The sequence below is a fragment of the Papaver somniferum genome, chromosome 5 (assembly GCF_003573695.1).
Source record: "Papaver somniferum cultivar HN1 chromosome 5, ASM357369v1, whole genome shotgun sequence".
In the NCBI taxonomy this organism is placed as follows: Eukaryota; Viridiplantae; Streptophyta; class Magnoliopsida; order Ranunculales; family Papaveraceae; genus Papaver; species Papaver somniferum.
In genome coordinates this window covers 127,675,323-127,699,512 of record NC_039362.1, presented here as the reverse complement: position 1 = coordinate 127,699,512, position 24,190 = coordinate 127,675,323, and the positions used below count along the sequence as shown (strand labels likewise).

The window sequence follows — 24,190 nt, the reverse complement described above, 5'->3', positions numbered from 1 at the left end:
CCAAGATAACTTCGGACTGGACTATAGTTTAACCCCAATCAGTCTCCCACCAATACAAGGTACAGTTGTACTCCTACGCCTCTGAACCTAGAAGGATACTGCGCACTTGATTCCCTTAGCTGATCTCACCTACCACTAAGAGTTGCTGCAACCCAAAATCGCAGACTTGATAATAAAAAAATCTGTCTCACACAGAAAAGTCTATCAAAGTATAAATCTTTCTCCCACAGAAAAAACCTAGGTTTTGTTCCGTCTTAAGATATAAAATCAAGGTGAACAGGAACCAATTGATAATTCGGTCTTATATTCCCGAAGAATAGCCTAGATTAATCAATCACCTCTTAACAATCCTTCTTGACTATACAAGCGGTTTGTCGAGGAATCACAAACAGTGACACGAATATGTTTGTGACTTTTTTATCTTGCCTATCGGAGAACTCTCACGATCTCAATCCAATCAAAGATTGTACTCGTACGATAGAAGATGCAAGATCAGATCACACAACTACGATAAAAGTAGTATCGGTATGGCTTCACAATCCCAATGAAGTCTTTAAGTCGTTAACCTGGTTTTAGAGAAGAAAACCAAAGGTTAAAGGAGAATCGACTCCAGCGAGCGCACTAGTATCACACAGACGCGTGAGGATTACTTTTGCCCAATGCTAGATGTCTCCTATATATAGCCTTCAAATCAGGGTTTGGCCTTAATTAGTTACAAAGCAATCCATATTCACCGTTAGATGAAAACCTGATTTAGATTCAAGCTAATATTTCTCAATCATTAGATCGAAAACTTAGCTTGTCACACACACTTGGGTAGACGTTTACTGGGTTTGTGAAAACCATGCCCAAACGTGTACATGTATGTTGGTTCAACATAGTAACCCAAAAGGTTAACCATATGAGCATTTCATATTAACCTAGTCCTTCTTCACCATAACTAGTTCAATTGACTCAAATGAACTAGTTAGAGAGTTGTTCAATTGCTATGAGATCTTATGTAACTACACAAGACACAATTGAAACAAAGATGATTCGATTCGATGAATCGACTCATGAACTTTATAGCCACGGTTCGCATAAAGCATTCCTTAGTAATTTAAGTTTCATGTTCAGAGCACATCTTTAGATCATAACCACTTAAGCTCACAAACAATTTCGCGGACTTAAGGCAACCTGCAGAGTTTTCCAAACTCAGCAGAAAATCTCGGCAAAGAGACTTCCGCCAGTTCGAGGACTAGGTTCGCGGACTGAGTTCGAGGACTAGGTTCGTGGACTGAGTTCGCGGACTAAACAAGCAAACAAGTTTTTGGAAAATCCCAGCAGAAATTCTCGGTAAGAGAACTTCCGTCAGTTCGCGGACTTGGAGAAGCCAATTCCTTCGGTTTCTCTCAATCAACAAAGTTCGAAAACTTCGGATTAAGGAATACATGGTTATGTAATCTAAACTCTCATTCCAATCATTGAGACATTCTCAGAGGATGTTATATATCCGTTATTCACAGACCGTTTCACGTCAGAGCAATTCTCAAAGTAATTGAAACTTTTCATGACTTTCGTTACTAGGTGAAGATAAACTTGATCAAAGCGAAACGTTCACCAACACACGATTTCGCGAAAAATATAAGTAGTGAATACTCAGCTCGAAATGTCAAATGTGTATGATCCAGTCTATATAACATATGACTTGTTGTCTTATAAGAAGTGGGAGATAGAATAGATAGACTTTTGAGTGATAGATAAGTTTAAGTCTCCACATACCTTTTTGTTGATGAAGTTCCACGGTTCCTTGAGTAGATCTTCGTCGTTGTATGAAGAATTTCCATGAAGTCCTTGAGCTCAACTACACTTTTCTATCCTAGTCCGAGACTTAGCTATAATAGACTAGAAATCAAGACTCATACTTTTGATCACTAACATTGACAAACATGCTTGATATAGCAACTGATAAGCACGCAAGTGCGACATAATTATACCCATATTTATACTAACTAAGACTCGTTAGTTGGCTAACAACACTATTTTAGTGCTTTTGTAGAAAGTACCGGTGAATTGGATCACTTGGAGAATAAATGGCTAAACAAGGAGCCAAATGGTGTTAGCAACAACAACGTAGCTCAAGGTACCAAAATAGACCGGGCCTACGATGGTCTACCTTGCATGCCCATGTTGCTCACCACCCAAGCCACCTGCTTGGCTACATCATTTCACGGACAGAGAGGATGATGGATTACAAAGAATAGTGGGACGTGGTTTATTCTCCCACCCCATATCGAGTATCACCTCAAAACAAAAGAGGAGTACTGGAGTTTCAAGCAGCTGCCGTTTCACAACTGTTGGTGAACATTTTCAGCCGAAATCAGGGCAAGAAGCAGTGGGAGATCGAGATATCAGAGAAGTAAGGTTTTGAGGGAGAGAATGGAGACGTTCACCACTACAGCGAGACGATCTCGGTGTCTTCTTCATCATAATGTCGATGGAGTTCTGGCAGTAATTGGTGGTTTGCATTGTGAAGAGATGTCGACAGTGTGGTTGTTGTTCTTGATACAGTGAAGGTTTAACTAGTGGTTGGTGGTTACGGTGGATTATGATTGCATGGATTGAGGAAGTGGTAGAATGGATTGTGATGGCTGTTTTGGTTGGAGATGAACTGGTGTTGCTGGCGACGCTTTCTGTGGTTGGTTGCGCCTGAAGTAGCCTGCAAACTATCCGCGCAATTGCCTGAGTAAGAATTGGAGTTTGATGGGGTTTGTGACCAAGTGAAGCTGCCGTTGTATTCAAGGTGTCGCGTGTTCAAATGGCTGATTACTAGAAGACTAGTGAGCTTTGTATTCTCGAACAGATGGTGGTAGAAGTGAACAGCTGCGAAGAAGATGAATAGGCAGAGTTATTGGCAATCGTTGGCGGTCTGTAGGTGTCGAGATTAAGAAGGAACCAAATTGCAGTTGAGTTAGGAAGGAGTTGAAGCTAGATGGATGAACTGAGCTGTGGTCGGGTTATGGTAGAGAATGGAGATGGAGAATCGAATGGAGAATGGGAGAATGATTCGGCAGTCAACAAGTTAGTGTACTATGCTGTTGATCGAGGTGAGTTGGGACTAGCTGCTGTTTTCGGTGAAGCAAGGTGTTCTGGAAAGAGCTTGGACGTGGCCTGGATTTCGAAGCCGGTGACAGACTGGGTCTTGGAGATACGAGTGGTTGAGCTGGTTCTGATCGGTGGAAGAAGTTGGTAGCTCGAGGCTCTGTTCGATATTGATTGTATGTGTGGTTTTGCTCACCTAAGGTGGACTCTGTATTGGTGTTGTGGCCGAGATGGAAGGAAGAAGCTAAGAAGAACGGTGTTGGCTGACGATGGCAGTGCTGGGTTGACTGAACGGTGATCGACAACAAAAGCTTGGACGTAACTGAGCTGGTGATGTGGGATTCAAGGCATCGATTGTGATGGAAGAAGAAAGAGTTGTTGTTGCTGCCATGGCAGCTAGACTAGATGCTTGTGATGTGAGGTTTTGGCTCGACTGAGATGGGTCCATCTGCAGCCTGGTAGTAAATTGCAGTCGATGGAGCAGAGAAGCCAAGTGATGGATGTGAACTGAAATACAGGGAGATGGGTTTTGTATGGGGCTCTGAGCAGAGTCATTCAGTTTCTGGTAAGGGTTTGCCGGACCTAGTATAACGAGTGCAGACGAGATCCGAAAGTTCTCAAGTGAGAAGACTAACTGGTGTTGTGCTCGAGTTTGAGCTACAAAACTAATGGTGGTGATGGTTCAGCGATTTCAAGAGAGATGATTGAGCTTCTGTTATCAGCACAAGGCAGGAAAGTTTTGAATGGAATTACAGATGACGAGCTCGAGAAGGTGTTTGCTGGATTGGCTTTCTACTGCCAAGGTGGAACTGGTGCTGTGGCTTAATGGAAGTTGGATGTTGGTTCGAGTTGAGGTGCAGCTATAGGCTAATTGTTCAGATGGCTAGACTTCCATCGAGAGAAAATTTATGGGAGTTGACTGGAGAGTTGTGGTCGAACTGGAAAGCTTCGAAAAGAGATTGGATGGCCCGAGTACGGAATGGAATCGGATTTGGAAAGAATGTTTTGCACCTACCTTATCCTACAAATAAAGAGTATATTTTCATGCGTACATATGCAGGGAGTAATTTCTTACCATGTATCGGGGGAGTTATAATTGGATGACGACATTTAAAGCATAGATCACATCTGTTTTTAGTAAAAAGCGGTGTTGGAAGGGATGATGTGGCATGCTCTCATTCGTTCATCATACATTTGTGACGTGAGAAAGAAGGAGATAAAGAAGATCCGAAAAGCTTCAAAGAGGGGAGGTTGCGGCAACAAGCAAAATAACCAGGAGGAGGCGCGGCCGAGAGCCGTGAACAGGAGCTAGGGTTTGAGAAGTTTCATCGCTCATTTTTTTAATTATTTTGGTTTAGCTAATTTTGATTTCAATTTGTTTATGGTTTTTGGAGAAAGCCATGGCTAGCTAATCCATATTAGGGTTTAGATAGAAGCCAATTTAGTTTTATAAACTCTACGATGATATTTCTAATAATGATTCATTGATTAGTGATTTATCTTCATATAGCTTGGTGTTTTATCGCTCATGTGATTTTTTAGATTATTTATGCTTTTGAATTGATATTTCGTGCTTCGGTTAAATCCCTAGACGAGGTATGCAAGGATAGATAGGTAATGCTTTAGGATCGCTATATACGAAGCGAAGGAAGTTACAGCGGAGAAACTATATTTTAGAATTTAATATAACATCTTCCGGGACATGAGATTGATTTCGAAATTTGTCTTGAGTGATAAATAGAGATTAGTAGAGTTTTATATGATTGAATTGGTGGAAATCGAAAACCCTAACAACCCTTTCTCATTTTTGTTACGTCTTTGTTATTTATTATTCCATTTTGTCTGAATTTCTGAAAACTCTCAAAAACATCATGTTACGATTACTTAGTTTTTGGTATTAGTTGGTAGAGCATTTCACACTCCCTGTGGGAACGAACCGCATTTTCTATCTATATTACTATTGACCTGTGCGCTTGCAGATATAACTGAGTTTCATTTAATCATTAATTTTGGTTATCTAATATCTACATCAGCAACGCATGCGAGGTTGACCGAGCTATGCTCTAACAATCTCCCCATTTGTCAATTTTAGTGACAAAACTATTAATACATATGGAATACAAAAAAGATAAAATTTAGTGGCTCCTATTCCATAATCTAATCTTCAACGTTCCTTGAAATCTTCGTCCTTCCAAGTACTCCAATGATCCCAAAGGTTGTAAGTTTAGCACCACCGTTGTTGAAGATCCGTAGCTATAACAATGAGAGAAATCGAGATTCTCGATCATTATTATACAGTGTCATAGTATCATTATGTAACATCAAAGTCCAATTGCATCACGACTTTAACAACAATACTACGGTGATATGTATCACTCCCCTTTAGTCAATACTCCATCTCGATCATGGAAACCACTCCCCCTTGTACACTGATCCGAAAACCATATGTATTTGTAGTGTGAACTACATTATTTCTCCCCCTTTTTGTCAATAAAATTGGCAAAGGTAAAAGAACGGGATCATAATGAAATTTCCACAAGAGACATTTCATAGACTAAAAGAAAAAAATACATACCAACTTAATTTAGATGCAATCATAAAGCCGTAGCTAAATGCATTCATCAAGGAGTTTTAAGATACAAGATAACCCCTATAAAATTCCACAGCCGCATACCCCGCAAGATATTACCATTAAGCACAAGTTCAAAAGAACTCTCCCCCATTTGATGTCATTCCCGAAAGAACAACAAGAGCGACCTTAATTTCGAAAGAAAAGAAGGATTTTTAATCGGACACCAAAAACCATGGAAATGATTTTCTATATCCAAAACTCAACCAAATTAATCACAAGTAAACCCATGATTAATTTAATCGGAATACGCAACTAAATCAAACCACAAAAGTGATCAATTTAATTGATTGTGCTCAACATAAGAAAACTCACGGAGCTACGAATAAGATAACCACACGGAGATGACTACCTTAATCGTTCAAATACTCAACATAAGGAAAACCTTACGGAATATACGACTACATCAACCAATAGAACATGATTAGTATAGCCGTTCATATACTCAACACAAGAACTTGTGGAATATATGTCAAACTCAACTAGATTAATTACAAGAGAATCTATAATTAATCTAATTGGAATACACAACCAAACTAATCACCGAAGCAATCAATTTAATTGTCAAAAGATTTTGCTCGACAAAAGAAGACTTTCGGAGCAAATAACTAAATAACCAATCAAAATGATTAATTTAGTTCAAGAATGCTCAACATATAGCATCTCATGGAACAACCAACAAGGCCAATATTAATCGACATAGTTGTAAGGTGCTCAACATAAGATACACAATGGAGCCTTCACGGTAAAACATAACAAAATGGATCAATGAAGATCAATACCGTGGATAACATACAAGGATCTATTCTATTTTCCATCACTATTTGCATAACGACATAATAGACTTTATCCTTGTCAAACAAAAGATTTCATCCTATTTTCCATCAAATAAATGACTGCATAGGCATAACTTTTGTAATTGTCAAAAGTCCATTCGTCCTTTCATCAATACGAATATCAATTTATGAACGACTTTACTTTTGACACAATATGGGACCTTCAAGTTCACGGACGCAAACAATACATATCCCATAAAAATTGCAATACTTCAAAACAGATTAATACTGCAATAATCATCCTCCAAATATTTTTAGAATTTAAAAACCAATAAACCTAAAAATAACATAAGAAGATGAAAACAAAATAGTATGTGTAGTCACAATCTTCGCTATTCAAAGCACTAGTTATTCTTCCAACTAATCCAAAAAGAAGACATACTAGGCAACAATTCCTTTGAGAAATTCTTTATCATTCCCGAACTCCTTGTTATCGACAACATCGGGACATAAGGTTCACGGAGATAAGTGTCAATACCCACGAACTGTCTTGGCTGAAGAGGTCGAATTAGGGTCCTCTGAATTTCCAAAGATTTAGACACGAACGTCTTTATTTCATAAATCTCCCTTCTTATTTCCTTTAACTCATCAAGAACATCGGAAAACTTCTGAGAGTTAGAAGGAACAACCCTGGGTTTTCTTGTATTCCTTCTTTTTCTTTTCAGGGACTTAGAAACAGGAGATTTCTCTTTTTCCTTGATTGAAGACTTAACAATCATGTTGACATCCTTTCCATCTGACGACATAGTGCTTTGAGAACAGTTATGAACAACTGGATTTGTGTGATGGAATCACTTAACTCAACAAAGTCTTATAAAGGATGTCAAAGGAAAAAGGAATGTAGGGTTCGAAACCTATTGACAGGTTCGTATACGCCCAACTCTAAAACCCTATAAAGAGTAGAATTGTCGATAATAACCCTTTCTTTTATTTGATAGACAAAAATAACAAATCTAAGAAAAAAGGAAAAACTTTTCTGAAGCCTGGATCAGCACTCAATCTTGTCTCTTTTCGAACAGGCACATGAGACAAGATTTTCCCAACAACCAATCAAGTTGTGTTGCGATGAACAACGATTTGTCCATCTTTTTCCTCATGGGAGGAATCCTCTGATCTCTGTCTATCAAAACGATTTGACCATATTTTCTTTTCAAATGGTCTTATTCTATCCTTGGAAACCAACTTCTTAGACGAAGATAAGATCCTACATACCTCGGCGGTCTTCTGAGCAAGTTTCAGCTTCCTTGCTAATCGATCTGCTCTTCGTTGAAGTTTGCTGGCGTGCCTTATTTGGTGCTTGTATTTGTAACACCTTGATAGTTCGTGTCCCTTCATCGAACAAAACGAGCACGTCAATCTTGGATAGTATTCAGGCATCTGAGATGTGCAAGCAGCTAGACATACAGTTGATCCTGAAACATCACTGATAGGGTTTCCAGTTATCGGATTCAGTGAATCTTCCAGCTTGATTGGGTTTCCCTCTTCTCCGAACCCATTGAGGTTGATATATGTATTGCTACAAGTATCAAAATCGATGTTTTCACAAAGAAGCCCTACACTTGATTTCCTATCTTCATCGGAATCATAGGTTTCAGACATTTCATCAAGTGTTACAGCTAGACCTTTGTTCCCAGTGTATTTTCTACGATTTGGGCATTCGTTAGCAAAATGGCCAAAACCCTTACACTTAAAGCACTGAGGCATGTCCTCGTCATCAGCCTCGTCAGCATCCCTGTTTTTAGGAGGTACGCGACCGTGAGGTTTGTCTGATGACTTAGGTTTGTCTCTTGAAAACCGTTTACTTCTCTTCAACAGAAGATCCCTAAACTGTCTTGTGATCAAGGAGACTGATTTGTCAAGATCTTCATCCGAAAAATCATCCTCAGACTGATCATCCTCAGAGACATGAACACTCTTACCTTTGACAAGTAATTTAGTGTTCTTTTGTGCTTTAAAGGCAACATCCTTACCGACTTTGGATGTATGCTCATGGTCAAATCTTAAGCTTTCCAACCAAGGTGTTTCTGGAAAGATTATCGAGGTTATTCCCCTCAACGATGGCATGCTTCTTAGACTCGTATCTAGATGGCAGCGATCTGAGAATTTTCATCACAATGTCCTTTTCAGGAATAGTCTTACCCAATGCAAAAGATGCATTAACAATTTCAGACACTTTGTGATTAAACTCATCAAATGTTTCTTCATCTGCCATACGAAGGTTCTCCCAATCGGAATTAAGGTTTTGAAGCCTAGCATCCTTTTCACTGGAGTTGCCTTCAAATACGGTTTCTAAGATATCCCAAGCATCTTTAGATCTAGTGCAGTTTGTCACATGATGCTGAAGATTTGGGGTAATGGCATGTATGATAGCATTCAAACCGTCGGAATTTTTTTGCAGCAGTTATCTCAACAGGTGTATTCACCAATAGGTTTGGGAACGTTTACATCACCAACTGCCACAACGGGAGCATCATAGCCATTAACCACATATACCCATGATTGAAAATCACGCGATTGAAGAAAAGCTCGCATAGCAATTTTCCACCATAAGTAATTGGAGCCATCGAAGACTGGTGGTACGTTAATAGAGATAGCACCTCTGTCCATAGAGTCAGATCGCTACAAACACGGACTTGTTAGGTCTTAAACGTGTTTGCCTGCTCTGATACCAATTGAAAAAGCGGGGGTCTAACACCACCCAATATTTCGCTTAGCAATCTGTATGGACAAACTCCAATACTTTTATGAGAATCAACTAGACAGTTAGACTCAATCAATAAAAGATATCTCAAGAGTTTATATCTCACTCTCGATTTGATTTTACTCAAGCAATGGAAATCTGCGAGTCTTTATCAAAGAGGATAACTTGGACGGTACCAAAGACCAATGTCCAAGGATCAATCAATATCAATCAACAACCAAAGGTTGGATTTCCAATTGATGATCTTAACGCACAACCTGTATTATTTCAATTATATAAAAAATATAATGCGGAAAAGAAATAACACACACCAGAAGTTTTGTTAACGAGGAAACCGCAAATGCAGAAAAACCCCGGGACCTAGTCCAGATTGAATACACATGTATTAAGCCGCTACAGACACTAGCCTACTCCAAGCTAACTTCGGACTGGACTATAGTTGAACCCCAATCAGTCTCCCACCGATCAAGGTACAGTTGTACTCCTACGCCTCTGATCCCAGCAGGATACTGCGCACTTGATTCCCTTAGCTGATCTCACCCACAACTAAGAGTTGCTGCAACCCAAAATCGCAGACTTGATAATAAACAAATCTGTCTCACACAGAAAAGTCTATCAAAGGATAAATCTGTCTCCCACAGAAAAACCCTAGGTTTTGTTCCGTCTTAAGATATAAAATCAAGGTGAACAGGAACCAATTGATAATCCGGTCTTATATTCCCGAAGAACAGCCTAGATTAATCAATCACCTCTCAACAATCCTTCTTGACTACACAAGCGGTTTGTCGAGGAATCACAAAAAGTGAGACGAAGATGTTTGTGACTTTTTTATCTTGCCTATCGGAGAACACTCACGATCTCAAGCCAATCAAAGATTGTACTCGTACGATAGAAGATGCAAGATTAGATCACACAACTACGATAAAAAAGTATCGGTCTGGCTTCACAATCTCAATGAAGTCTTTAAGTCGTTAATATGGTTTTAGAGAAGAAAACCAAAGGTTAAAGGAGAATCGACTCTAGCGAGCGCACTAGTATCACACAGACGTGTGGGGATTAGTTTTGCCCAATGCTAAATGTCTCTTATATATAGCCTTCAAATCAGGGTTTAGCCTTAGTTACAAAGCAATCCCAATTCACCGTTAGATGAAAACCTGATTTAGATTAAAGCTAATATTTCTCAATCGTTAGATCGAAAACGTAGCTTGTCACACACACTTGGGTAGACGTTTACTGGGTTTGTGAAAACCATGCCCAAACGTGTACTTGTATGTTGGTTCAACATAGTAACCCAAAAGGTTAACCATATGAGCATTTCATATTAACCTAGTCTTCTTCACCATAACTAGTTCAATTGACTCAAATGAACTAGTTAGAGAGTTGTTCAATTGCTATGAGATCTTATGTAACTACACAAGACACAATTGAAACAAAGATGATTCGATTCGATGAATCGGCTCATGAACTTTATAGCCACGGTTTGCATAAAGCATTCTTAGTAATTTAAGTTTCATGTTCAGAGCACATCTTTAGATCATAACCACTTAATATCACAAACAAGTTCGCGGACTTAAAGCAACCGGCAGAGTTTTCCAAACTCAGCAGAAAATCTCGGCAAAGAGACTTCCGCCAGTTCGCGGACTAAACATGCAAACGAGTTTTTAGAAAATCCCAGCAAAAATTCTCGGTAAGAGAACTTCCGTCAGTTCGCGGACTGGGTTCGCGGATTTGGCAAAGCCAATTCCTCCGGTTTCTCTCAATCAACAAAGTTCGAAAACTTCGGATTAAGGAATACATGGTTATGTAATATAAACTCTCATTCCAATCATTGAGCCATTCTCAGAGGACGTTATATAGCTGTTATTCACAGACCGTTTAACGTCAGAGCAATTCTCTAAGTAATTGAAACTTTTCATGACTTTCGTCACTAGGTGAAGATAAACTTGATCAAAGCGAAACGCTTTACCAATACACGATTTCGAGAAAAAGATAAGTAGTGAATACTTTGCTCGAAATGTTAAATGTGTATGATCCATTCTATATAGCATACGACTTTTTGTCTCATAAGAAGTAGGAGATAGAATAGATAGACTTTTGAGTGATAGATAAGTTCAAGTCTCCACATACCTTTTTGTTGATGAAGTTCCACGGTTCCTTGAGTAGATCTTCGTCGTTGTATGATGAATCGCCATGAAGTCCTTGAGCTCATCTACACTTTTATATCCTAGTGCAAGACTTAGCTATAATAGACTAGAAATCAAGACTCATAGTTTTGATCACTAACATTGACAAACATGCTTGATATAGCAACGCATGCGAGGTTGACCGAGCTATGCTCTAACAATTCTCATGGATTTATACAAGAACACAATTGAAGCAAAATCGGTTTGATTCACTCGAGTGATTACCGAAATGGATTAGTCCTTTACTATTTCGGAATACAATCCAAATGAGTTGAGTGCTATCAGTCTTTACAACGGGTGAAGTGACTTAAGGTAGTGGACTCTATCTTAGAATTCACGTGCATTTACCAGATTGGTTGTAGGCACAGGGTACTGAAGGAACTGAGTAACTTGGAGTTAGTTTACTTGGTCTCAACTGCACGAAAGTGGAAGTAGTCTTTGTATAACAACTTAATTCTTAAATGCATTATAAGTTAATTAAACACTTGGTATGATCCCATAATTGGTTCAGTCTGAACTTATACCATATACCAAGTGTATATCTTGCGGTTGCTATCTTCTTGATAGTCTCTGTCTATAGTATATCACGCAAGTTGTGTCTTATATAGGTTGATACGAAAATATTATGGTTTTTTTTCGTACCCTCATAATTCACTAACAAGATGAGTTCGCGAAGCTAAAGTACGATTCGACCAAGGCTCTTTTTTTTGAAATTATTGCACATTCCTTCTTTGTTTCAAGTCAAACTTTTTACACATTTTTAACTATCATATTTGGTGTGATTATATGCAGTAAAAGCATAATATTCCTACTTTGAATAAATTAAAATTGAGAAACAAGTTTGTATCCTAACTTAGTTAGTAGCAACTTGATGGATAAACTTAACTATAGCAAGTTATAATCGATCTATGGAAGTAATTATTTATGGTAATTACTTGACGCGTAATTCTACATTCTTCTAAACTTAGGAAAGAACTTAAATGCAAGTTAAGTCGGAAAAAAAAACTAGTTTTGTATCTAAGGAAAAAAAATATTGTGTAAGCAGCGGTGGTCGCTTGAATAGTAAGAAACTCTTCTCTTTGATCTCAAGCAAACTAGCTCTAATTCTTCATTATAAATAGAGAACGTGTTGTAACATGCATCTTCATTCCTTATACGATGTGTATATGTTGTATTATAGATCGTCTTCCAACCCGAGGTTCTTAAGATTGAAACAAGGGTAAGACTTTGCAAGATTTCACTTGGGGGTCGTGATGTACATTGAACTATCATCTTGATAGTTTTGAATCTGTTAATCTTTGTTTGATCATCATAATATAATTTGAAAAAGCGGGCGTCTAACAACACCACCCAATATTTCGCTTAGCAATCTGTATGGACAAACTCGAATATACTTTTAAGAGAATCAACAAGAATCAATCAATTAAAAGTATATCAACGAGTTTATATCTCTCTCTTGATTTGATTTCCTCAAACAGAAACTGCGAGTACTAATCAAATACAAAGAATAACTTGGATGGTACCAAATACCAATATCCAAGTGTCAATCAATAACTTGGAAGGTATATTTTATCTCACATCTAATTCGAAGTCTAAACTGTCTTGTAATAAGAAGTTCTCTAAACTGTCTTCGGATGAAGATCTTGATAACTCGGTACTATTGATCACAAGACAGTTTAGAGAACTTATAAAGAAGAGAAATAAACGAGTATCAAGAGAAAAACCTACAATGTCAGTTAAGCCACATAATCGTATTTCTGTCAAAACCAGAGATTCTAATGATACTGAAGATAAGGATATGCCACAGTGCTTCAAGTGTAAAGGGTTCGGTCACTTTGCTAATGAATGTCCAAATCGTAAGAAATACACCGGAAAAAAGAGTCTTGCTGCAATACTTGTTCATTATGATTCTGAAGAGGATGATGGTTCAACTTTAGTACTCTTGGGAGAAATTGTCAATTTTCATGAATGTAGCAATACTCATATCAATCTTGACAATTTGAATGATGACTCTTCATCAAAATCATTGGAGGATGTAATGGAAATTTCATATACTAATGAAAATTGTGTTAATCAGGTACCCTATGTCTAGGTGCTAATGTTGTTCCTGAATCAATCTCCAAAACCAACATGTCCTTATTGTTCCAGTGAGGGTCACGAACTCACACAATGTTTCAGGTACAAACATAAACTAAGGTATGTCAACAAACTGCAACGGAGGGCTAGTTGTTTGGCAAATATGCTTAACTTGTTCAAAAGTACAATCCTAAGGTACACAAAGTTAACTCTTTTTCTTCTAAAAGATTGATTGATTCTAAGGATAAGGTAAAATCTCAAATAAAGAGAAGAGTCCGGGCTAAATGTTCTGTATTGAAGGATATTATCAATTCCGTGCAGGAATCTAGTGGTGAGCAATCTAATGCTCACCTCAACACAATTTAATAGTGTTGAAATGTGCATCTTATCTCATGTGTCCTTAAAAGATATAAGAACTGTGCACATCAGGGCTTTGGATCAAAATTGAATATTATTACTTGGATCTCCATCTCTTACCTGTTCATCTTAATCTATGTATCAAGTAATGGTATTGAAAATTTTGATCTGCGAAATCTAAAGAAGGATAAAAATGACTTTTTCATTCTATTTTAAGTTTTATGTATTCTAATACGTGAACTTTTATGGTTCCAAAATTCTGCATGGTAAATATCTTCTACTTCAAGACTCGTATCTCTTTCACAAGAAGTTTTTCCTGTTGAGCCATATATTTGTGTTTCACAAATCCATTTTATTCTTACGAATCATGGAGGCTCCAAGCACAACATCTTCTCGTGAAACCTGTGCTCCAATGGTTGTTGATACTTATCTAACTAAAAAGGAAGAAGAGATACCATTTCCTTTTGTCTCATCTCTTAAGAGGAAAAGGAAGAATCAGAAGAAACCTAGAGAGAATTACTCCAATCTGAAAAGGTTTCAAAATCTTCTTGAAGAACTTAAGAAAACCAAGAAAGAGGTGCAAGGACTGAAGAAGATTCTACAGAAATCTCTCATACTAAAATGAAAAAGGCAGTTGAGGATGATATTGGAAAAACTGCACATGTGGATAAAGACTCTATGTTACAAATTCTTGAACATGAGAGAGTGGATTTAGGTGATGGCGCAGATGCTAACAACACATTGCCAATAACATGTAGAATTGAACATGAGGTCGTTGGGTCAACTAGTGCTTACGTTGTGCTGCCAAATGAGAATGAAATGGGCGGTGAGGTACTGGAAATGGTATCTCCCAATTCATCTAAGAAATGGTATACAAGAAGATCAAATAACTCTGGTTGAAAGGGGGGAAGACCTAATGATGCACCTATTTGTCTCTTGAACCCTTTCAACATCCTAAAGTCAGAGACTGATGGTGGAAATGCTACAATTACCAGGCACGAAACTTGTAACCCTCGAGAACAAGATATTGAAGACCCTGGAGCAGATACATGTGAAGATTTTAATGAAGAGTCTGATTATGAGACAGATGAAAATGTCATGAAGGTCGCAAAGGTAAAATCATTTGAGGAGGTCTCTCGGTGGAAACCAATGACTAAAAAACAAAATATGGAGAAACTTATAGCATTTAGTTCATCGGTTGGTCTTCCTTGTGGAGGTAAAGAAGCCGAGTTAAGAAAATCTTTGGAGGTATTGTAGATACTTTCCGTTCGTCTAAACCAATCAAGGATTTGGGTCCTAGCAATGAGGATTTTGGTAGAGGGAAAAGAACCCTCATACCCAAAAAGAAATTCTAGGGATCGACTAGTCTGCAGTTAGGATTGCTCTTATGTTCGTAAACAGTTGTTATGCTTTTTATTGTTCTTGCAGCTTATATGTTGAGTTGGCTTTTTGCCTTCTCTTATCGCGCTTAGGCGCCCCTCATCTTATATTTTTTTTTTCCTTTCGAATAAAATTTTAACCTTTTAAAGGTCAAAGAAAAAGGAAAAAATAAACAAATGAAAATACCGTGATTTTCACATTTTGTTTATATTCTTATGGTGCAATTTTGCACCAAAACATATTAAGTCTTATACTCGTTGTTCATTTCATTTTAAAATTGCATCTCTTTTTTTGTGATAGCATATATGGGTCTCAGTCCTACTTAACCAGGACTATGGGAATTACGGGATTTAACTAATGAAGGTGAAGTAGGAAGATCTACTGTGTCAGTGATCATTCGCTTACTTTTTTAAAAATAAAGTTGGTTCGGAAATTGATCAGTAATTTCTAACAACAATCCCAAACCAAGAAATCAACAAAAAGAAAAACCGACCCTCAAGTCTCTCAAGAAGAAGCAGCTACTCCATACGACATGGCAGCTATATAATAGAAACACTGCCCAAGTGAATTGCTCCAAGCCTGCAACATATCAGCCTCGGCAAAATGGTTCAAGTTTGGCAAAGTCATCATCGGCATTGGGTCTATTACTTCAGTCGTCGAAGTTTAGGGAAATGCTTCAAACCGATAGGGCTTCATTGGAGACGACAGAAGAATGTCCGTTAACACCACCGGAATCTGACCCACCCAAATGCATCTTTCGCAGGTCATGCACATATCCGTTGATGTGCCAGTTTCCTTGATTTTTGAAGGCATAAGGGGTCATTTGATTCGTGCAAAGATAAATTCTCATCTTTCCTTTTAGTTTATCTTTAGCTCGTCTTTGATCAATTCTCCTAGTTAAAGAAAAAGAACCAGAGAGACGATTTTTAATATTGTAGTCACAGGGGTGAGCATGTGCCGGTATGGATCGGTTTTCACCCTATCCGCATCCAATCTAATACATCACGGATTTCAAAATTTGGCATCCGCATCCAATCCATGTCAATGGATTTGCATCCAATAGATACACAGATGGACGGATTGGATACGGATAATCCAATGAATTTGTTTTAGTTAAAATTTATAATAATGAAAATAATGCCAACATAAATGACTCCTCATAGAACCTACATATCCAATATATGTATAGGAAGATAAAATTGTCATGTACAACACCCCCAAGCAAACACCTTAAGAAATCTTAAATGATCCATAATATTTTATAAAACTATATAAATGCACTTAATTTAACAAATATGGATATCCAACGGATTTTCAAAGTTGCATCCGGACCCAATCTATAATCCGTTGGATTTCAAAAATTCCATTCGCATCCAACCCATTAACGAACGATCCAGGCATCCATCCACAAATGAACGGTTGGTCCGGTTAAATCTGTGGGCCAAATGCTCACCCCTAAATGTAGATATAGAAAGGACAGAAAAATCATTGCATAGCTTTTTTCTTTCTTCAGTGGTCTTAAATTTGAATTGCTATGGAAAACGTATAAACTGAAATTGGTTTTATCTGTTCTTAGTAACCTGGCCACGTAGTCTAAGGTGCCAGTTTTGATGTAAAAAACAATATAAAATGTTCACATCATGAAAGCTTCAAACAACACTGAAAACATCTCAGTGCATAATGCGCATCAATCCGTTTAGGAAAAAACAAAGTATACATCTTTGTTATGCCTGTGACACAGAAGGAAAATACTCGCAAAACATGCCATCTTAAGAGCATATTCTATGGGTAGTCTTCGTTTGGAGATTAACTCGCCCATACAAAGGATCCCTCGTTCATATGAAAGAGTGAACTCATTATGGGCAAAAGAAAAAAGAGCACTACACACGAAACGGTCTCCCGTGAGGAAAAAAATCTGAAGCAAAACGGGGGACAGTCCACCGTTAACAAAAAAAAAAAAATCAAAATTTAATAATAACATAAGAATGGGAGGGAAACCTTAGCATTCAAAAAACAGAATTTAAACATTCACGAGGGACTGTTCCCCATGAGATAGTGAAAAATGTTATAAACGGGGGACTTTCTCTTGTCCAACTCAGATTTTCTTCTACTAACGGGACACTATTTCCCGTTTGTTGTTATTTTGTATGACGGGAGACAGTCCCCCGTCTAATGTTTCACTCCCAACCACTCGTTCTGGTTAAAAAAGGAGCTAAACACTACCCATAAAAGCCTCTAATTTGGTCTAATTGGTAGTGCACTCCTTCATTTGAAAGAGTGACACTGCCCATAAAATTTGCTCTAAAGGTGAGACAACCGCTCCCTTCTTTTTGACAGACTAAATAAACCAAGCTGGGAAGCCAAGACTAAATCCTTCATTTACCCCAGAGATTAAAATTTTGGAAAGAATTGCAAGCTTTCGACTACAGCACAATAAAGCTTGGAATCTTTTTTTGTTATTGCAAAAGAGAGAATATTACTGATTAAGAGTAGAATAAAACATTGTCTCTAGAGATAGCAGACGTGATAATATCTGGTGAACTATCTAACCATTCAATAATACCCCTATTTCGACGGGCGTACTTAGCCATAATGTCAGCACGTTTATTGCCTACCCTTATGTGCTTAAAAAAACAGGAATCAAAATATTTCCAAGAAAAAGTTGTCTTCTATTATTCCTCTATTATTCCAAGCTACTGATGAGGTTTTGCTGTTCATTGCTTGCACCATGTTGTCGGAGTCTGATTCTAATATTACTCTTTTCTGTCTCTCTGACTAGTGGCTCATTTGATTGCTTCCTCAGCTGCTAGGTATTCTGCATGTTCTGCATCATCTGCTGCCGTGATGCTGATACATCTGGAGCCAATATGCTCACCTGCAAGATTGCAAAAATAGTAGTCCAATACCACAATGTACTGTAGATTTTCAGAAAGAAGCAACATGAGTAATTTTAATTTGACTAGAGTCTGGTGGTTCCCAAACATTACTCCTGTTGCTACAATGATTAGTTTTTGTGGCTTGAGAATTCTGTTTAGAAGTAACTGCAATAGCAGTTGAGTGTAAAAACCTGTCAATCTTCCGGATAATACTATCTGGATTACCCATCTCTTTCTCGAAAACCATTGTACGCCTTTCTTTCCAGAGCATCCAGGAAATAGTTGCAATTTTAGCCTTAACTTTTTCACTTAGAGCATCACTGTCAATCAACTGTATCAACCAATTCTTCAGAGACATTATTTACTTCAGAAGCTCTTATGCCTATATTTTTAAACCAAACTACTCTTGCAATGGTGCAATCTAGAAGAATATGTTTTTGTGATTCAGACTCACTTGCATCTATCACAATGCAGGTCTCCAGTTTACAAATCCTTTCCTTGGTAGGTAGAATGTCTTTAAAGCACTTCCAAATAAACAGTTTTTTTCTTGGAATAATTTGCAGTTTCCAAATACGTTGCCAGTGATTGTTACTTTGGTATTGGAAATTTTCATCATGATGATATTTCATGTTATAGAGAGTTTGATAGGCTGACTTGACTGTAAAGCTACCATTCTTGGTTCTTGTCCTTACAAGCTTATCTTGCCAGTTTTTCTCATACTCAATCTTTTGTGTTGTATCTGTATCAAAAAAAGATTGTACAAGATATTGCTTCCAACTACGATTACTGAGATCTATGAGATCAGATACCCTAGAAATACCCAAGAACCCACTTGTCCTGCCAAAAAGAAATATTCTTGCCATCCCCGAGAGACCAAAAGCTATAGTTTCTTATGAAATCTTTTCCAACTCCAAGTTGAGTTGCTCGTACCAGTTATATGGAGAGGAGAAGAATTAGGGAAGTACTTGGCCTTTAAAGATTTTCCCCATAAACTGTCTTGCGCTCTACATAACCTTCATGCGGATTTTGCAAGCAAAGAAAGCTTGGTAAGTCATCAGTGGATATCTGCAAAAGAAGAAAAATAAACATTTTTCAGTACTGCTCCTTCCTTGAGAACAAACTGTACAGTTCAGGACAAACGTGTATTATATATGGGGAACTTGTACAACTGGAGTCAACTGCTAACCTCTTTATAAGTTTATATACATTTTATGCTACATGCACCAGATAAAATTTTGGGTACATGCTATCCTTAAGTTGGGGCATCAGTAAATGTACATGTCCTAAGTATCCACATGAATAGCTGTAATAACAACAGGGTTTACGTGTAGACAAATTTCGGTGTGTTCAACATTATACAGTGTACAAAAATCACATTCTAGCAGTACTACTTCATGAAAATCCTAACTTCTATGCAAAGGCGAAAGGTTAAACTTAGTTTGGTGAAACCATGTCAAATATTATGGACTTTCATGTGTTGCATTTTTCACGTTGATTAGAAAAAAAATATACGCATGAAAGGCACCACTAGATTCAGAGTAAAAACTTGGTGTAACATTATAAAACAAGGCTGATAAGAACAGTGAAAATGAGCAAAAAATCACAAGTGAACAAATAACTACAAGTTCGTAAAAAATTTGCAACCAACGAAATTAGTGTTTGTGAAGTGGATTTGGGGTGAAATGTTAAAGCATACCCGGTTGTACTGTGGAATCTGTGAGAAAAGCTGATGTAATTTACTCATTTTACCCTCCCAGTCCTTTGGAAGCCCTTTAACATGTTCAATCTAAAACACAAGTATGGTGTCAGTGATTCATGAGCATCAACATGAAACTATAAAAGCACCTCTATACGGTACATACATCGTAAAAGCAATGAAGTATTCGTCTTGACTACTGACTAGTCTCTTGAACATGAATTATGTTCTACTCTTAAATTCCATAATTCACCTGAGTTGCATTTGTCCACTGTGCCAAGTGATGCTTAGGTATCCATGCCCTCAAGCTTCAATAACTTCCTGTGCATGTTGTTATCGTAGGGACAAACCTGCAAGATAACAGATTGAAAACACAAAAGTCGGGATTAAACTTACGAACATACTTAACTTCGTATGCCTACACGATAAATGTAAATTTGATAGATTTATGCTACGACAGCCAGAAGTAACTTGGATTGTTGCTTTAGTGAATCTAATGAGTTCCCCTGCAATCAAACCAGCAGCAAATGAGTCAGATATTCCAATTCAGTAGCAAAATGCAGGCAAACAAATTGATAGTTTGAGATGAACCTTATCCATATATGATATTTAGAGCCCATGAAATTTGCATTAACATTTCCTAGCTACCATCGGATCTACACAATAACCCTTTAGCATTCTGAACTATAATAAACTCCGTCTTTCTGTTTCGACTTCGATGATCAGCAACAGCTAGTTTCGTATCTTGTCTTCCTTGACCTTCCTGAATATACACATACATCCGTTCTTGGGCTACAACAAACCATAAAATTCAAACCCCTCAATTTCATAATACGATTCATTATACTAATTGACTTGCATTGGTGTAAAGCTTATAGAAAGAACCTCCTCTAAGTCCTTCTAATGGTGTTGTTTCCTTAACTATAACTCAAGTACATCTCCCAATATCTTGACGCAAAGGTCTACGTGATAAAGACCTGAACCCAAAATTTTACAACAATCAAAATCGAATCTCAAGAACAAACAATAATCAAGAATAAAAAATGGATCTTTATGATGAAAATTCAAACCTGTTAGGAAGAGTAGACCATATGAAGAAGCAGGAGCAGCTACAGAATAAGAAAAATCCCACATATTAGCTTCACTGTTACAATTATTCTCTGAGTTTTAGTCCAAAAAGTGATTTAGACCTGAACCCATATCAAGCTCTAATGATTTTCAGTCCAAAAAATGAATCAGGCTCATTATACTGCATGCACAATAGCAATGAAGTAGGTTTCTTCTTATTTAGTGTTTACTCAAACTCACACCAAGAGGCACAATAGTTTCTTTGTATTTATGACGGTACTGGATTCTTCTCATTCTTTTTGCTATTAGACCTTGTTATTATCAGGTACTGCATTCTCCTTCTTACCGGTGAGTGATAATTACTTAAGATTTACATATTCTCCTCTCTTGTTGTTGATGTTATTATCATCATTTTCTCTGTTTTAGTTCATTTAGAGCTCATTTGGTGGGTTCCAATAAAAAGAACTGTAAGGAGATTGATTTAAAGAGATAAATGTAATAATGATGGGTTTAAACTTGGATGAGCTACTAGTTTTTAGTTTGTATCAGATATTTGGTCTGGTTTTGAGTAGATTTGGTGCTGTGTCTGTGGGGTTTGTATAAAGCTGATTATTGATGTATTTTGAAAAGAGTTTTTTCAAATTCTGAAAATAACTCAGGTGGAAGAGATAAGGAGGACTTAAAGATTGATGCAACGCAAATCTTGCTTTCTTTGTAATTTGGAAGACAGAAAAGTTAATGATATAATGGGTAGTATATAATGATGGTATTGATTTCCAGACTTTCAGTTCAAATCTCTATAAGAGGACATACCAGCAGCTACAGACATTTCTTAATGCAGAAATTACCAGAGACCCTAAGAAGTAAAAACAAACAACATACCAGCTACGACATCTCTTAATGCAGAAATTACAAGAAACCTAAGAAGAAAAAACAAAGAAAAGAGAGAATTGACTTTGGTTACAGTAAACCTAATAACCTCTTTTAAGTAAATTGTATCTGAATTTTAGCTTATGAATTTTACTAACCAGGGTGTCTGAAGGAATACCTTTGGTCATTCCTAGGAATCTCATAATCTTCACAGGCCGCCCAAGTCTCTTGATTTTAATTGGAAATTTCTTGAAATTTGAAGATTTGAGATATCTCTTGGTCTTTCTAGGGAAGAATCTGAATCTCTTGATTCTCCTTGGAAATATTTCTCTGATCTTTGTAGAGTTCACAGTGAGTGGTCCATGTTGTCTAACTCTGATTGATCCTTGTCTCCTTCCCTCTGATATGAATTGGTTGATATGAACTGCCAATGGTAAGATAAAATCATATTGTCTGAACGGAAGAATACCTGATTTGGTTATCTGCACTAAAGTAATAATACCACCGGAATTTTCATCTTTTTTCAAGGCATAATTGACAGAAGCCAGAATCACTGCAAACTGATTTCTCCAGTTTAGGTCTCCTTTAACCAGATTATGTTGATACTTCCACAAAACCTTCCCTGCAAAATCACCTCCAGAGCCAATAGACAATAGTGATAAAACTTTGATTTTTTCCTTCCCATTGTTCATCACTAAATTCCCTATCAAATGAGTAAATCTCTTGAGGCCCAGCGATGCTAGCCCAGTGTAAAGAAAGTTTAACTTCCCCTTTCTCGGTAATAATGCCTCCAAATATTATCTCACAATAGTTTTTGGAAATATCGACCTCAGATGATATATTTGGATCTCTATATCCTCCACGCATAAAATAATAAGCAAATTGTGCACATGTTTCCGGAGTCAGATAAATACCTTGCTGTGCCATTTCTTGCAATCGGCCAATAATGCTCCTCCACCAGTAGGTAAATCCGGCACAAACAGCAACTATGTTATCACCTATTAAGAACATCTTCACACTGTCCGTATCTATGTAAGGTTCTGAATGCGACGAGTAATAGTCATGTCCGATTTCTTTTCCATCAGTGGCTGGGAAAGAATGATTTTTTTAGTGACCATGGTTTTTTTGGGACTAGGCCACCTTCCCTGTAGTTATAAGGGGTGTTTTAAAACATTGAAATGACTAACCTATCCTTAACCTAATTTAATGTAAAACCAACACAATAATCACATCTCTTTATATATATATATAACCACCACCTCCTCTCACCACCACCACGAACCACCGCCGATTACCACCACCACCGCCAACCACCGATTACCACCACCAACCACCACCACCGATTACCACCACCACCACCAACCACCGATTACCACCACCGCCCAACACCGTCGATTACCACCACCACCACCTCCAATTATCACCACCAACAACCACCGATTACCACCACCACCTCTGATTACCACCACCACCACTATATATATAGCTTAATTTAAAACATTAACAAAGATATTCTCACAAGCCCATTATTTGTCATTCGTTTTTGGTTGAATAAATGAGAACTAATCATCAAAATGAGTTGAAAATGGAAATTGCAGAGAGGTTTAATGGAGTTTTTTTTTCAGTAAAAAGTTCGGTTATCACAAATTATTTTTTTCTTAACCGAACTCAAAGTTCGGTTGGTTCGCAAAAAAATACTTTTAACCGAACTCCTTGTATTAGAACAATACAAGTCCATAAGTTCGGTTCGTTCGCAAAATTATTAAGTTTTCTTTGTAACCGAACTCTACCTATAAGCCCAGTTCGGTTGATTCGCAAAATATGTTGAAGTTTGCGAACCAACCGAACTTCTAACACTAGGTTACTTTTAACCCGGAGTTCGGTTGGGAATTTGGTTGCGTTGAAGTTTGTGAACTAACCGAACACACAAGATGTGCCCAAATAAATTGTCAAGTTCAAAGTTCGGTTACCTACCATTTTATCCTAGGTAACCGAACATTGCACTGTACGACCAAAACCTCCATTAACGAGCGAGTTCGGTAACCTGCGTGTTTGGAAAACGTAACCGAACTACACTTTCAGGTGTGTTCGGTTACATGTTCTTGACATATGGTAACCGAACTACACTTTCAGATGTGTTCAGTTACATGTTGCTGACATATGGTTAACCGAACTGGCCCAAATTTACATAAAAATTTTCATTTTTTTGAAAGTTTGGAGCAATTCAACCAACATTATCTAAGTTTGAAGCATACCTGGATACCCAAATACCCTTTTTCCGGTTGTGGTTGGTAAAATCCATCGTTTTTCATGTTTTCCTTCTTCATCTTCTCTAACTTTACTCTCTCAATAATTCTACTTCTTAAAAAAAAAAGCTCATCTGATTTTTTAATCTCACTAATTATCTTTAATTTAATCATCTCACTAATCATTACAC

At 37.5% G+C, this 24,190-nt stretch overlaps 1 long non-coding RNA gene across 4 annotated transcripts; it reads right to left on the bottom strand.

The window, feature by feature from the left end:
- Positions 1-17,677: 17,677 nt before the first annotated feature.
- LOC113282654 lies at positions 17,678-22,440 on the bottom strand. Of its 4 annotated transcripts, XR_003327090.1 has the most exons (8): positions 22,223-22,437; positions 21,932-22,153; positions 20,886-20,924; positions 20,701-20,792; positions 20,407-20,607; positions 20,069-20,321; positions 19,816-19,905; positions 17,678-19,184 (listed from the first exon to the last, which is right to left on the bottom strand). It is a non-coding gene; the product is annotated as an uncharacterized LOC113282654 (long non-coding RNA). The 4 variants fall into 4 exon arrangements; XR_003327088.1 differs by having other exon boundaries at positions 19,982-20,321; positions 21,932-22,440; XR_003327089.1 differs by having other exon boundaries at positions 21,912-22,437.
- Between the last annotated feature and the right edge of the window lie 1,750 nt (positions 22,441-24,190).